We start from the raw sequence: 14,921 nt of genomic DNA, 5'->3' as shown, positions 1-14,921 counted from the left end.
GCACATAAAGTGCTTCACCATTGCAACTGTTTTTAAGTGTTGGTGACATTGTGTCCATTCATATTGTACTGAGAATTAGCCCTACCCCTCTCTAGGACTTCTTTAACAGAGTATAGAATTTTGATTTATCTGTGAAGATTGATTTCTCATTGTGCCCCTGCTCCCCACTTATTTAGAAATGTATGCATTGGCTAGATCCAGTAAAATGTCACTTTTGGGTAACTAAAAATTCTCCCAGATCCACAAACATTCTTAAGAATTGACTTTGTACAACTGGGATGACTGAGCCATCAGCACCCTGGCCTCAGCAGTCAGTTGTCCTCATGTCCAATTCCAAATCATAGTTTTCGCTCAGCAGCCCACCAAAGTGGGGATCGGGGGCCACTGTGGCTTGTGCTACCTCCTCTGACAGTCACCTTGCAGGAGTGTCTTCTGCTCCTATAAAGGGTGGATGGAGGAGAGGAAGAACACAGGAGAGGGATGACTCCCCTGTGCTGGCTCTCTCCTTCCTGTTTTGAATATCTGCTTTGGTCTCCAATCACAGCCAAGTTCTCAACTGGAAAGCGGGTCCATCTAGGTGAAGTAGGCTTTCCTGCCTCATGCTTCTGCAAAATAAAAGAGGCAAGATGGTCTTTCTCAGATCAGAATTTAAGGAAACTAAAAACCTGGTTCATGCTTTACATTACTTGGGTCAAGGCTCTGTCCATGAATCGGCAAACCCATAACGTGAAATTAAAGATGTCAAATATGTTTCTGGTTTCTTTTTATGACAGTTGTTTCTCAGTATCCATGGAGGATTTGTTCCAAGACCAAAATCCATGAATGCTCAAATCTTGAATAAAATGGCATAACATTTGCATGTAGCCTACACAATCCTCCTGGATACTTTAAACCATTCCCAAATTACATAGAATACCTAATAAATGTAAATGCTATGTAAGTAGTGGTCACACTGTATTGTTTAGGGAACAATGACAAGGGAGAAAGTCTGTGCCTGTTCAGTATAATGGCAACCAGCCTGGGCCTGATGCTCAGTCTACCATCCTCAAGGCTGAAGCTGCAGATATGGACGGAAGTGTTACTCCTGGTAGAAAATTCCCTGCTCTTTCTAATCAAGACCTCTAGTCCCAAGGCACCTGGATCAACCTTGGCCCCAGATGAAAGAGAATTCAGAAAATAGGACTGTTGGATCTGAAGCCCGCTGAGCGCATGGGATGCTCTGACTTTCACAGTCATCCTCCCAGCACTTCCACGGTATAGATGATGCTTGTTGCATACAGCACGCATCACATGCTCTCCCTAGCCAGGCTGCGCCTCACTCTGTCATAGCAAGCACTGTGTGTTGTGTGGTCCCCAGCATCGGGGACAACCACCCACTGACACTTCTTGAGAACAATGGGCTTCCCGGTTGTTTGCAGACCTGAGAAGGTGCCTTCCACGGGACTCACCTCTCAAGGAATGGCATCCGGCCATCTTCCTGCCACAGGAAAGGAGAGTTGGGTTGTGGACGGAAGCATGCACTGACTCATGGATAGCCTCAGGGCACTTTCCACCCTGCTAACTCCCAATGCTGCTGTGGGAAAGGTTGGGGGAAAGGTGGAAGGGTATTGATGCTCGTAGATACCCAGTGCATCTGCTGCCCACCCAGATTCAAATTCTCGACCTAAACAGGCTGTCTCTTTTGCAACAATTCTTCTTCAACAATAACACTTTAGGGGAATAATATTAGGCACTATGTAGACACAACTCATTTGTCCAATTGCCTATCAAATGCCACATATACATCAATCTTTGCTTTAGCTATTTAATTTTGATGGAAGAAATAAACAACCAGCCCCAGGAAGTGGGTTCAGGGACTTCCTGTGGCAGTTGGAGGTTTTGTGCAACTGCCCCAGCTAAGGTCCAGCCTGAAGTGGCATCAGTTGGGTACAAAGTCTTCCTGTAGACTCAGCCTGCAGGCTGTGAGCTTCACAGGTAATGCAAGGCAGGCATGAGAAGCCCTCCCCTTGTCAGTCAGCGAGGGCTGCCACAACAAAGCACCACAGACAAGGCGCTTAGATGACAGAAATGGCTGTCTTCACATTCTAGCTACAAGTCCAGAAGTCCAAGATCAAGGTGTTTGGGAATCAGATCCAAGGGGATACAAGACACTCTTACAAGAAAAGCAAATTGAAATCCTACTTTAGTGAGAAAGATAATAAACCTAGGCTTAGTTAGCCCCTTCCTAGGCTTGAAAGGGCCGTCTTTCCCCTAGATCTTTCTGTGGCATCTGTGTCAACATCTAAATTTCCCATTTTTTGAGGATATCAGGCTCCTCAGTTTAAGGCTCTTAGATGTGGCCTCTTTTAACTTAGTCACCTCTGTAAAGACCCTGTCTCTAAATGCTCCTGTGTCCTGAGATACTATAGATGGCACCTTGACATGAACTTATCTAGAGGGCACTGTTCACCCTGAAGCCCTACCCAAATTCCAGACTCATAACCAGAATAAATGTGCCATTAAACTGAGCCACTAGGGGCTGGGGAGATGGCTCAGTGGAATAAGTGTTCCCCTGGCAAGCGCAAGGGCCTGAGTTGAATCCCCAGTTCCGGAAAAAAAAAAAACCTGAGCCACTAAACTGTCATGGAGTGTATTATACAGCAGAAGATTTTCTGGTGTCAGCCTGGTTCAGATCCTGACTCCACTGTGTCTTCCCAGGAAAGTTAATCTCTCCAGGGAGCTACTTCCTTGTCTGTTAAGATGGAAAGCACCAGCACCCATGACCTGAGACCATGACCTAAACCACAGACATGATGGATATCCACGTCTTTATTACAGGGTTGCCACTGACAAGGTATGCTTCTGACACACCCAGATTCAAATTCCGGACCCGAACTTGCTGTCTCCTTTGCAATATGGAAGCTTCCCCTTCCTTCACTGGCTCATTCCTGAGCATCTTCTCTGTACACAGCACTGTTCTATACCATGGGAATAATCAGCTCAGGCCTTGGACTATTCCTGACCTTGCTGACCTTGGCTCCAGCATGCTCTGTGTTCTTTCTACCTTGGGGAACCTCTGCAGCTGCTCCTTCACTCACAAGGTGCACCCCATCCCTGCTTCTTAGCTCAGATCCCTGAAAGATTCACTCTGGCTGTTCAGGCTCGTCTTTTCAAGTCCAGCCACAAAATATTTCCAATCAGCTTTATGATTGGTTGCCTAAGGTCACGTGGTCATTCCCACCTGACAGACCCCACTATATTCCGAAGGAAGAACTGAGCCAGAGCCCAGGACACAGCAGCTGGCCCCAGTTGCAGCATGGGTTGCCAGGCTGTCTCTGATAGGTGACTCTGCAGGGGTCTCCAAACAGATTAAAGGACATGCAGAACTCCCATGGACTCCTGTAGGAGTTTAGAGCACTCCAAGGAATCTGCTAATTTACACCACAGCCCCATGGAAAGAGTGTAGCTTCTTCAGAGCACTCAGCTTGTTGGCACAGTTACAGGCTTGAGCCTGGATGGCGGGCATGCATGTTGGCACTGCTGTGTGTGGCAGAAACCCCAGGAGAGTTGGCAACCTTGGAGGGACCACAGTCTGCCTATGGGGTATATCCAGCCCCTCAGCCAGTGACAAATGACAGAGGATGGTCATGTGCCTCAGCTTCCATGTGCCTCGGGGGACTTTAAGATGTGCTCTTCCCAGAGCCCTGCATCCCTGACAGGACTGAGCCCCAGCTGGCTACACCTGCAACTTAAAAACATATTGCAAACATGTTGCTTCCTCCATACCTGTCTCCAAATTCTGCACTGGTATTTTCGTAACCACCTTGCAAACTCAATCTACTTTCACTCAAATCTTTGTCAAGTGCCTGCTTTGAAGAACCACAGACCAAGACATTCTTTCAAGAAAAACAAATTGAAAGCCCACCTTAGTGAGAAAAATAAGAAACCAAGACAAGGGTGGTTGCTAGATGCCTTAGTCCATTTTCTGGTAATATAACAGAATACCTAATGCTACATGCTTCATAAAGAAAAGAAGTATATTTGACTCCTGGCTTGGAAGTCTGAGAATGTGCTATCAGCTTACAGCAGGGCTCCCTTCACTATACCACAACATGGTGAAGGAGGGGAAAAGAATCAGTCTCAGAGCAAAAGAAGGGAAGCACATGGTAAGTACAGCCTCCTTTCTGGAGAATTAGCCAGGGTCCCAAGAGAGCAGCATTCATCCCTGCAAGGAAGGGCTGGCCAGATAGCTCAGTGGACTAAAGCACCTGCTTAGGCAGGCACAAGGACTGGGGTTCCATTCCCAATGTGCTGGCCCAGCCCCACCCCCAGGGCACACTGAGATGGCATTTGGAACTGGGCGTGGTGGCTTGAGTTTATAATCCCAGAGCTTGGGAGGCTGAAAACAGGCGGATCACCACAAGTCCAATCTGTGGAGTGAGACTCTGTAGACCCTGTACTAAATACATAAAAGAATAAAATTAAATTTTAAAAAAAAATCCCTACAAGGGGCAGCATGGCATCCCCACTGACCCAACCACCTTCCCTGGACTCCACCTCTTGGTGAATCCTTGGGGTCTACCCACAGACCACAGCACCTGAAGGAGACACAAACACAGCCCTCTGTGTGGCACCCACTGATGCCATCGGACACAAACGTGCCCGGCTCAAGCTGCAGACAAATGCAGGCTGCAGATGGCGGGGTGAAGCTACTGCGGGAGGGGCCGCTTCCTCCATCATCTGTGTGCCTGGATGACCAGTCTTGAAATGGTTCATTCTTCCATTTTAATCTCCCTCATTATTGAATAATTAATAATGATTTATATGACATTGACTTCTTTCCGCAGAAATCTTGACTGACTCTTTGACAAGAGATTAATAAAGAGTGGGACTTCAGATGTCAAGTTTTCGCGAGCAAGTGTCCAAGGCCGTCTGTAGATGGGAATTCTTGGTGGCTTTCGCTGTGCTCTCCAGAGACTGAAAAGCAATTGTTTAGCTGGGTAGAGAGAACTGCGCTGAATTAAATTGACCTGCATGATACAGAAAGTAGCACTGAGCGCATTTAACGAAGGGGGTTCTTTGAAAGAAATCTATTTTATTGTAGCTGAGTGCTGAAATTATTTTAAGGGAGTGATTATCAGCCTAATTATTTAAAATACATGAATGATGTCAGCATCTAAAATTAACAGACCGGGAGAATAACATGCTTGATTTGAAATTTAAAAAAAAACAAATGCATCTTTATTTCTTTCTGTGTTTTTTTTTTCTTTACAGAAATATGAATTTGACAGCATACAAAAGCAGGATTTTGTGCCTACGTCCTGAAAAGAAAGAAAAGATTTCCACTTTGACTAGAACACTGGCAGCCTTGCTTCACCCAGCTACGCATATACCTTGTTGCCAAGATATTATTGCTCTGAAAGGAAAGCTGGGGAGATTCATTGAGTTTGGTAGCATTTTAAGCTTGTCTTGTCTTTAATTTCAAATAATTTTATTAGAATCCCTAAGAGATGAAAGTGGACACAGTAGGAAAAAGTAGTTATTGGGATGAGAGACGCTAGGGATGCTGGAAGCTTTCCCTGCAGGTTTCTGGAGGGAACGATCAGCTCCAGCGCAGGGTCCGCGGCCCCTCACCGTTCAGACAGGGAATGAGCTGGAATGTACTAGAAGCCACCTCCAGCCTGAACATCCTGATTCATGGGTCAGCTCAGCCCCAGCCCCAGCCGAGCCAAGACTTCCTGTGGACAGGTCACTGTCTGCTATTGCAGAAGTCAGTATTCACTGAGAAAGCAGTAGGTTTTTTTTCCTCCTCTTCAAAAGCACCTTTATGTACTAACTCGTTCCCCCCTACGGTGCATGTAAATTATTCATCAGTGATGCAGCCTCTGTGGGTGACTTTGATCCTTCCTTTCCCCTGGATGTCCAAGAGTGATCAGGTGGGTGAGTCACAGAGTGCCTTTGATCTCCTTTTGGCAAATGACATTTTGGTGGCAGATCCAAGCTGCAGACGTGTGGGGTGGGGGAAGGGAGCAGAGTTGGGGAGGCCCAAGGTGTCCATGTCCCCTTTCAAACCATCCTCTAGACAAAATGGGGTGGGGGTGAAATGGGTTCACTCTTCCCTGAACAAGTGGCTACATATAGATTGACAGGCACGGGGGACTCTGGCCCCATGACCAGGATGACACGTGGTGACCAAAGGCCAAAGTCACACCCAGGGCTTGCTTATAAGGACATTAATCAAGGTCTCATGCTATGGTGTTATAGAATAACTGAGTCACATAGGAGGAAAAAGCAATAAATGAATCACCCCCAAATTGTTTTCTCTTTCTCCCCAGGTGGAAATGAGCTTTTCCTTCCTGATAAAGCAGGAAGAAATGCAAGGCACAGGGCAATCGGAAAGCCAGAGAGGCCTGCGTAGCTTGTGGCTGACAAACTCTGTCCCGCAGTTTGTTGCGAAGCTATTAGCGCCTGCCAACTGCACCCGGAACTGAATCTTCAGAGTGCTCGTGGCTTTAAGACCAAGGACAGTAAACTCCCGTTCATAATAGCAGTGTAAACCACTTTGCATGAAGTATGAATAATAGCCTTTTTTAAAAAGAATGCATCAGGGCCAGGAGATAGCTCAGTAGAATAAGCACTTGCCTGGCAAGTGCAAGGTCCTGAGTTCAATCCCCAGTACCACAAAAAAAAAAAAAAAAAAAAAAAAAAAGCATCAAAATAATTACACTTTGTGTGGCCTCTCTTTCTACTGCATCACATGAGGAAGCCCATTGACCTCTCTTCCAGGAGTGCTGTCCTGGGAGACACACACACAGAGCGGTGTGAGGGTTCCCATGCTCTTCCAGCTGTCTATGGGAGCCACCAATACCTTTGGGTTGGGATTTGCTTGGAAAGCCACACTGAGGATTATGTCCCCCCGTGAAGCTCCTCTTTCAGTACTGTCACCCTCCCCTCCCATCCCTCCACCAATTTCTTGTTCCTTTATTTACTGAAGGCAATGTCCTCTGAAACACCAGTCCTTAATCTTCATCACTGAGCCCTAAAAGGGGGTGGAGGAGTAGCTGGGGTGTCCGCTGCAACACTTCGTGATAAATTCTGTTCAAAGGCATTTGAAATCTATTCTCAGAGTTTTACAGTGAAGCCCATTATTGTTTCCTGATGACACATTAAAAATTCAACAGCTTTGTCCTCAGCGTGGCCAGTTGGGATGAGGGTTACACTGGTCAGCTTAGATTAAAATTGATAGCATGTCGGAGAAATTTTTATGTCCATATCTTGTACCTTGAGCAACTACTTTAAAGATAACAACATGTAATGTATTAACTATTGTTATTCTCCTATTATTTTGTGATGAAATTTTGTCTTACCTTTTTCCATACAATAAAATAAAATTGATATGAGTGTCTTGGAGTTCATTTCATCAAATGCTTCTATCTAATGAGATATTGTGAGGAGGGCTCTTTTTTATACCTTGAATGGTCTGATAGACAAACCCACTCATCTCCTCATCTCTGTAAAGCAGGGGAATCGCTTTAATTTGGTAAAGTGGGAACAGATTATGGGAATCTTTTTGTGTTTTCTAATCATGTGTCAGCAATAAATAGCCTTCATTTTCAGAAAGTCAAAATCGCTGGGCTGAAGAGAAAACACCCCCCCCATGCACACTCATTCACAGGCTATCATGCACACACACACACACACACACACACACACGCACTTGCATGCACACTCCTACCTTCAGCTTCTTCCTTGATGTTTCCCTGTGAGAGAAAAAGGAGAAGCACCTCTAGAAGTGTGAACGGAGTAAGAACACATGGAGTCCATGGCGCACTGGTGGCCGTTGTCACTCCTTTCTCCTCCTGGCTAGTGTGGCTCCCTACAGTAGCAGGGTTTCATCCTTTTCCCTTTCTTCTCCTCCTCCAATGTACACTCAAGTCGCAACACCTGCAATCCCAAGCCTGTGACTGCTCAGTAAACACCTGCTTCCAAGTCGTGGGCAGATGGCACCCAGGTGAGAGCTGAGCCCACAGCCCCTGCCCACCATCCCTCTGGGACCTGCGCACCTGACACTAAGGGCAGGATCTGCAGTAAGGTTTCTACAAAATTCTGACTCATGTGGATGAACAATAAGGACCTTGGTTCCTAAAAAGCTAAATACTTGCTTGGGATGTTGAAGTGAGAAGTGCAGGGGTAGTTCTGAAAAACATAAATTCCGGGGTCCATATTTTCCATCAGCACCAGCCAGGCCTTATTTCAGGGTGCAAACAGGATGCCAGGCCAGCATGCAGTGTGACCACACTGAGTGTCCCTCCTGTGCATCTTGTGGGAGTATGAGTGAGAGCGGCTGCTGTGTGTGGGTGACACCAATGCTGGATAGTCTCCTGGATCCCTCACCTCCAGCATCCCTGGAAGCTCCAGGCCTCTCAGACCAGGCCACAAACCTTCAGATCTCTGCATAGCCCTGCTGGCTTCCCTCTGTCCACAACATCTAATTAAGCCAGTCTGCCTAATTACTGGGTACGCTATCAAATATTTCTCCAGATGGCTCCAATGCAGCCCATAGGTACTGGTCAGGGCCTGTGAGGCTCTGATCAGGGATGTGACTGTGAGCACCATGCCCCACGCCCCACGTCCCTCACCCGTGCATGTATCCAGATCCTAGGCAATGTGCCTCACTCATTTGCTCAGCGCCTGTCCAAAGCAGAGAGCATAATTACCAAAGTTAAGAAAACATCTCTGTAATTAGCCAGGCAACTCTAAGCACAAGAAATGGAAATTAGTCACAGCATCATAAATTAGTTTGTGCATACATTATGTTCAAGGATGCCCCTTGGGACTCTATGTTTGCCGTCTGTGGTGACAGCCCCCCTGTATCTCAATAAAGCATGCCTTCCCAGTTGAGTATGTCGCAGGAAAGGGAGTTTCACTTTAATTACAATTTTTAAAAAATTCTTTTGTGGATGGCAACCAGAATAAAGTCGCATATGCAGGCTGGAGAAAAGAGAGACAAAAACATAGTGATTTTCTTGTTGGTTTTATTTTCCCTGTGGACATCTATTAACCTAGGGCAATCAGGGTGTCCCCAAGCAGAGGGCTCATCAAAGATATTGTTTCATTCATTAGGAGCGGTAGTTATAAACTCTTTAAATAACCCTGATTTCCAACTATTTTTGAAGTCCCTCCTCTTGCCAGCAAAAGCCAGGAAATTGGACTCAGGCACACACAACACAACATTTGCATCAAAATAATACAGCGGGCCACAGCAAGCCACAATCACATCACTCAGAAGGAAGGAATAGAATACAAATTAAAGGAAGAATGTAAATTTTTTGCCATTAAGCTTCAATGACCGTTTGAAATGGTGCAAGGCACAAAGGTTCTTGATGAGCGTCATCTAGTTTGATTATTCATACTTGTGTTTCTGCTTGAATTAAAGCAGGAGTGCTGCAGCCTGTTAAGGGAAAATATTTGAATTGATAGTGAACTCTCACCTTGCCGTGCATCCATTTACTTTTCAAATGAATACTAGATAAGTTAGTGCATTTTCTAATCGGCCTGTTTTCCAGTGAGTGCTGTCATTACATACCAATTTCTTTTAGAAGTGCTTGCTAAGAAACATTAACTACTTACAAATAAGGAGCTGTCTGTCACAGGCAGCTGTCTCAAGTGCGCTGGCTCACCACTGCTGGGATGATGGAGGGCTGTACAGGCCACATTTAGAAGCTGGCCTTGGCTCCAGCCCTCCTGGACTTCCCAGGGATTCCTTACATGTCGGCAGGGCTTTGGCCATGTGCCGCCTTCCCAGAACCAGGCAGAGTCCTGCTCTGGTCACAGCCCAAGCCAGCTTACCAGTGGGTACCTGTCACCACATGCTGGTGACCTGGGTCCACCCTGTTCTATCTGCTTGGGCTGAACAGGCAGAATAGATTCTTCCCTGGATTTGGGATTCTAAGCTGGCTGAGCAAAACATCTCGTTATCCTTCTTCATCTTTGACAGAATCATACAGAGGCCACAGTTGGTAGTTGAGTTGACTCAACATAATAAAAATACAAAGCAGATTTTGAGGCTGTGGTGTGAGAGAAAGGATAAGAGAGCTCATTTTTAAGTGCATGCTTAAATTTTAGATAAGCAGAAATTCCCAGAATGAAGAAGGCACCAGAACTTAGCTACACCTGGAAGAGACTTCAAAGACAAGAATTTGTGCTAAATGTGGCATGGGAGGGATCCTTACCACTTGGGGCTTGAAGAGATTCTTTAGCTTGCTTCTCTGTTGCATGTGGCTGGCCAGACATTTGTTAGAACACATCAGTTATTACTTTTCTATTTCAGGGCTGGGAATTGAACCCACAGTCTCATGCATGGTAGGCAAATGTTCTGCCACTGAGCTATACCCTCAGCTCAATTATTTCTTGCTCAAAAGAAGAATTTTAGAAGTAATCAAAGGAAAAAACATGGGGAATATACCCAAGAAAGTGAGGAGCAACTGGATGGCTTCATTGTGCAGACTCTAATAAGAAGCACATGGAAGAGAGACAAAGGAAAGTCCAGGGAAACTCGCTCTGGAGAGAAGGAAGAACTAGCTTTTACTGTGGAGGAGAAAAGAGTCCTCATCCAGTCAAGATCCAATGACAGAAAAAAATCAAAATACTATAATCCCAAAGTTGGTTAATCCCATAACTGAACTAGAAGATCAAATGAAAATATACAGGAAGCCGAAAATTGAAAGAATAAGCAAGAGCCTTGGCTACACAGTCTTTAAAAGGTTATAAAATGGACTCTTAGAAAGTTATGGGTTTGTACTTGACAATTGTGGGTGTGGAGGAGCATGCAGAGGGGGGCTCATGGGGGACTGCAGCCTCTTGGTTAATTGCCATGCCCTTATAGAAATATAAACAGCCATGAGTCAGACAGCTGCAATATTCAGAACTATTTTTAACTTTTCTTTAACATTCATATCCAACTGAATTTAGAGCTCAAAGTCTTGAAACTTGCAAATTTTACAATTTTTTAAATACTCTATGTATTATAAAGCTTCAGGTTGATAGTTTTAATATAAAGGGATGTAGGCATTTCTGCTTTTTATTGTTGCTTTGAAAATTGGGTACTCTGGGAAATTCTGCATAATATAGCACAACCCACAAAATATGGCCAAGGTAAATCATCTCAAACTCTTCCCCTCTGGGCACCTGTGCCCATCTTTGGCAGTGTCCCCAGACATGACTCAAAGTTGGCCATGTAACTTGCTTTGCCAGGAAACATCAGCCAAAGTGATATAGCACAGACATGCAGAGGTGTTGGCACTGCCATCTCGCTGTGTCCTGAGTCACCAGGAAAACAGCCCCAGTTCTTTGACTGCACCATAAGAGCCCCTGGAGAGCTGACAGCCTGCCAAGATCAGACTTGTGAGTGCAGCCATCCTCTGTCCTCTGTCACCAGAGATATCTATTTCAAGAAGCCAGTGGGGATCAGCTAAGTCCCCAGCCCAGCCTAGGAGAACTACCAGGACAACCCTGTACAGTAACAGACCTACATAAAACACCTAAGGCGAAGAGTCAAGACTAAAGCCCACTTGCCTAATAATTCTCTCTTGTTATTAAACCATCAAAGTCATTTTTGTATTCTTGTTCAATCTAAAAGATAAGGGCCAGCCAGATAGCTCAGTAGACTAAAGCACCTACTTATGCAGAGTGCAGCGGCCAGGTTTCGATCCACAGTGTGTGGTGCTGGCCCCACCCCCAGGATGCACTGAGGGGTGATTGAGACTGGGTGTGGTAGCACACACCTGTAATCCCAGCACTTGGGAGACTGAAAACAGGAGAATCACTATGAGTCCAATCTATGTAGTGAGACCCTGCAGACCCTGTACTAAATACATAAAAATTAAAAGATTATGGTGTGCATATTGCTTTAGGTGCCACTGTGTCTTGAAGGCATATTTATGATTTTCTCAGTGCTTCTGATTGTCTACTGATTACAGACCATCTGACACAGCTGGCCTTAACAAGACAGGCAGCTGTGCTAGAAATGCCACTTGTCAGGTTTTTTAATTCTAATGAATAAGTGTGTGCGTGTGTGTGTGTGTGTGTGTGTGTGTGTGTGTGTGTGTGTGTGTGTTTATGGTGCCAGAGATGAAACCTAGAGCCTTACACATGGTAAACAAATGCCCTGCCACTGAACCACAACCCCAGCCCACTAGAATCACTCTGTCTCTATTTCAGGGTCGCTTCTAAAACACCATATGTAACCTCACCACTTTCCTCTCTAGGCCAAAACTCCCTCCTGCCCCAGAGAAGCTGCCAGCTGACCTAGAAGTGCCCTTCATGTCAAGAACATTCTGGGAGTATCCTTGGCCTGCACCAGATGTTCTGATGTCCGGGCCTCTCCTGCCCATTCCCACTGTTTTTCCAGCATTGACAACCTCTGGGTTTCTTACTGTGAAAAGGGTGGGTGAGGATGCTGTGTCGTGTTTGTACAAGCCTACCTCTCCATTGGCAGCAGAACTCACTGTATTTTGATCACACCTGAGAAAGACTCTAATGAGAGAAGGCTTTCAGAACTGCTTTGGAAAGCGGCAAGAATGATTGGATGAACATGTTCAAAGTGAGGGGGAAGACTGTGCAGAGGATTCACAGGAATGCGTCTCTTAATGTAATCAATTTTTATAAACACAGTTTTTAAATTATTTATTATTTATTTATTTGGTACACGGTCTCACTGTGCAGCTCAAACCCATAGTGATCCTCCTGTCTCAGCCTCCCCAGCATTGAGATTGCAGACATGTGGCACCATACCTGGTTTCAGTGGCCAGCACAGCACCCAGCATTCCAGGGCCAGCACAGTATGCAGTACCAGGGATTGAACCCAAGTCCTTGCGCTTCCCAGGCAGGCACTTAGACTGCTGAGCTCTCTCCCCAGCCTCCATAGCACATTTTAATCAACCCTTATATATGCAAAAATACCATCCATCCTTGAAAAGGGAGAAAATTCTGACACATGCTACAACCTGGATGAATCCTGAAGTCATTATTGTCAGTGAACACTTACTGGAAGTACCTGATGCAGTCAAGTTCATAGACAGGAAGAAAACTTCTGTGGTTGTTAAGGCCAGGGTGGGAGGAGAAAGGAGGACTTATTCAATGCTACAGACTTTCAGTTTTGCATGACAAAAGGAGACTATGGTCACATTACTAATGTGCTTAACACCACTGAACTGTACGTTGAAAAGCAGGTAAGAGGAAGTATTAATCTTATGTGTATTTTACCACAGCAAAATAAAAACTGGAAGAAGAAAAAATAGTTAATTCCCTGGCACTTGAGACCCTCCATGAGTTGGCAGGGACAGTGTGGTAGAAAGAATTCAGGCTTTGGAAGAGGGGAAACTGATCTCAGAGTGCAGCACCTGCCCGGAGCTAGCCTTGTGGTGGCCTCGTCCTTCTGCACGTACCCCAGCCCTGTGCAGACAGTGATGGCCACTGTGGGGACATTGCTCAAGATGCAGTGAGATGGGCTTGGTACCCAGCAGGCTGTCTCTTCACTTTGCCTTTTATTTTCTACCCCATCTGTCACCCTTGAAGAACTGCCCTCTCTTCTTTTGTCCCAATCATCTCTAGAACCTTCCAGGTCCCTCTTCTCACATGTAGATATCATCTTTTTTTATAGTTTTTTGTTTGTTTGTTTTGTAGTACCAGGGATTGAGCTCAGGACCTTGCACTTGCCAGGCAAGTGCTGATTCTACTGAGCTATCTCCCTGCCCCAATATCATCTTGATCAAGGTACAGAAACCTGCTCTTGGGCTGGGGAGATAGCTCAGTGGTCTAAGTGCCTGCCTGGTAAGCACAAGGCCCCAAGTTCAATTCCTGGTACCTCCTGTCATACTGGTCCCAGAACCCCAGGTGCACATGCCAGCCTCAAAACTGAGCATGGTGCCACATGCCTGCAATCCCACTGCTGGGGAACAGGAGACAGGAGGATCATGGAGTTTGAACTGCATAGTGACACCCTGTACCCAAAAGAAATTTTTTTAAAGAAATCTGTTCTTTTGGATCTGGTAAGCTCTATCATAGAAGCACAGATGTGTTATACAATCTGACTATTGCACCTGGCTTTAGTCCTGGGCGAGGGTCCCAGGAACAGGGGTCAGCACTTGGTCTGGACACCCACATGACAGTATCTACAGCAAATGTCCCCCTCTCACCAGTTCCTGGTCTCGCCTATCTTCCCCAGCCCCCACTAAACTGCACCTCCTCCTTCAAGTCTGCTGTTGTGCTTAACCAAAGTGTCCTCTCCCTTCCTGATTGCCCCTGCATTCACCTTGAGCCTCCAAAAGCCCCGATATCAGCATAGAGCACTCGGTATCCCAGGTCAACTTATGTTAGCTCCCCAGCTCACTTTCCACCCCTCTAAAACGGGAATCGTAGCAGTGCCAACCTCAGAAGCTTGCTCTGACAACTGAGTGACACTTATATAATGCTGCAAGTAGCACTCCATACACAGGAAGGGTGGCTGGTGAGGATGGATTTTCCTGCCCTGCCCTACGAGCCCCCCGTAGCCAGGGCTGTGGCTTTGATCTTGGTAACTCACAGTAGCAAGTCCTCGGAAAGGCAAATGGATTTGTAATAAGCTGAAGGAGACCTGGTTTAATGCTGTGGGCTGTCCTCTCTGGTGACATCCCAGAGGGTAGGGTGTTGCCCCTCAGACAGGGCCTGTCTGTACCCCAATTCATTCCATAGATAGCATAGCTTTTTTTTTCCAAGCATCTGTTTCCTCCCTATTTGATCTTCAGCTCAAGTCCCCTTATGCTATTTTGTAAAAGATGTGGCTGGTGGCTCAGCCTAAAGAAATGTTCCGTTAACAATTCTTCTAGCTTGTACCTTCTCGCTGGGATGTGAGCCTGTTAACGGCTCAGAATTATTTAACAAGGATTCCGAGCTACCAGCCTCCC

The sequence above is a fragment of the Octodon degus genome, unplaced genomic scaffold (genome assembly GCF_000260255.1).
Source record: "Octodon degus isolate 3935 unplaced genomic scaffold, OctDeg1.0 scaffold00073, whole genome shotgun sequence".
Classification (NCBI taxonomy): Eukaryota; Metazoa; Chordata; class Mammalia; order Rodentia; family Octodontidae; genus Octodon; species Octodon degus.
The sequence above is the reverse complement of the archived record's forward strand: the minus strand, read 5'-3'. Positions refer to the sequence as shown.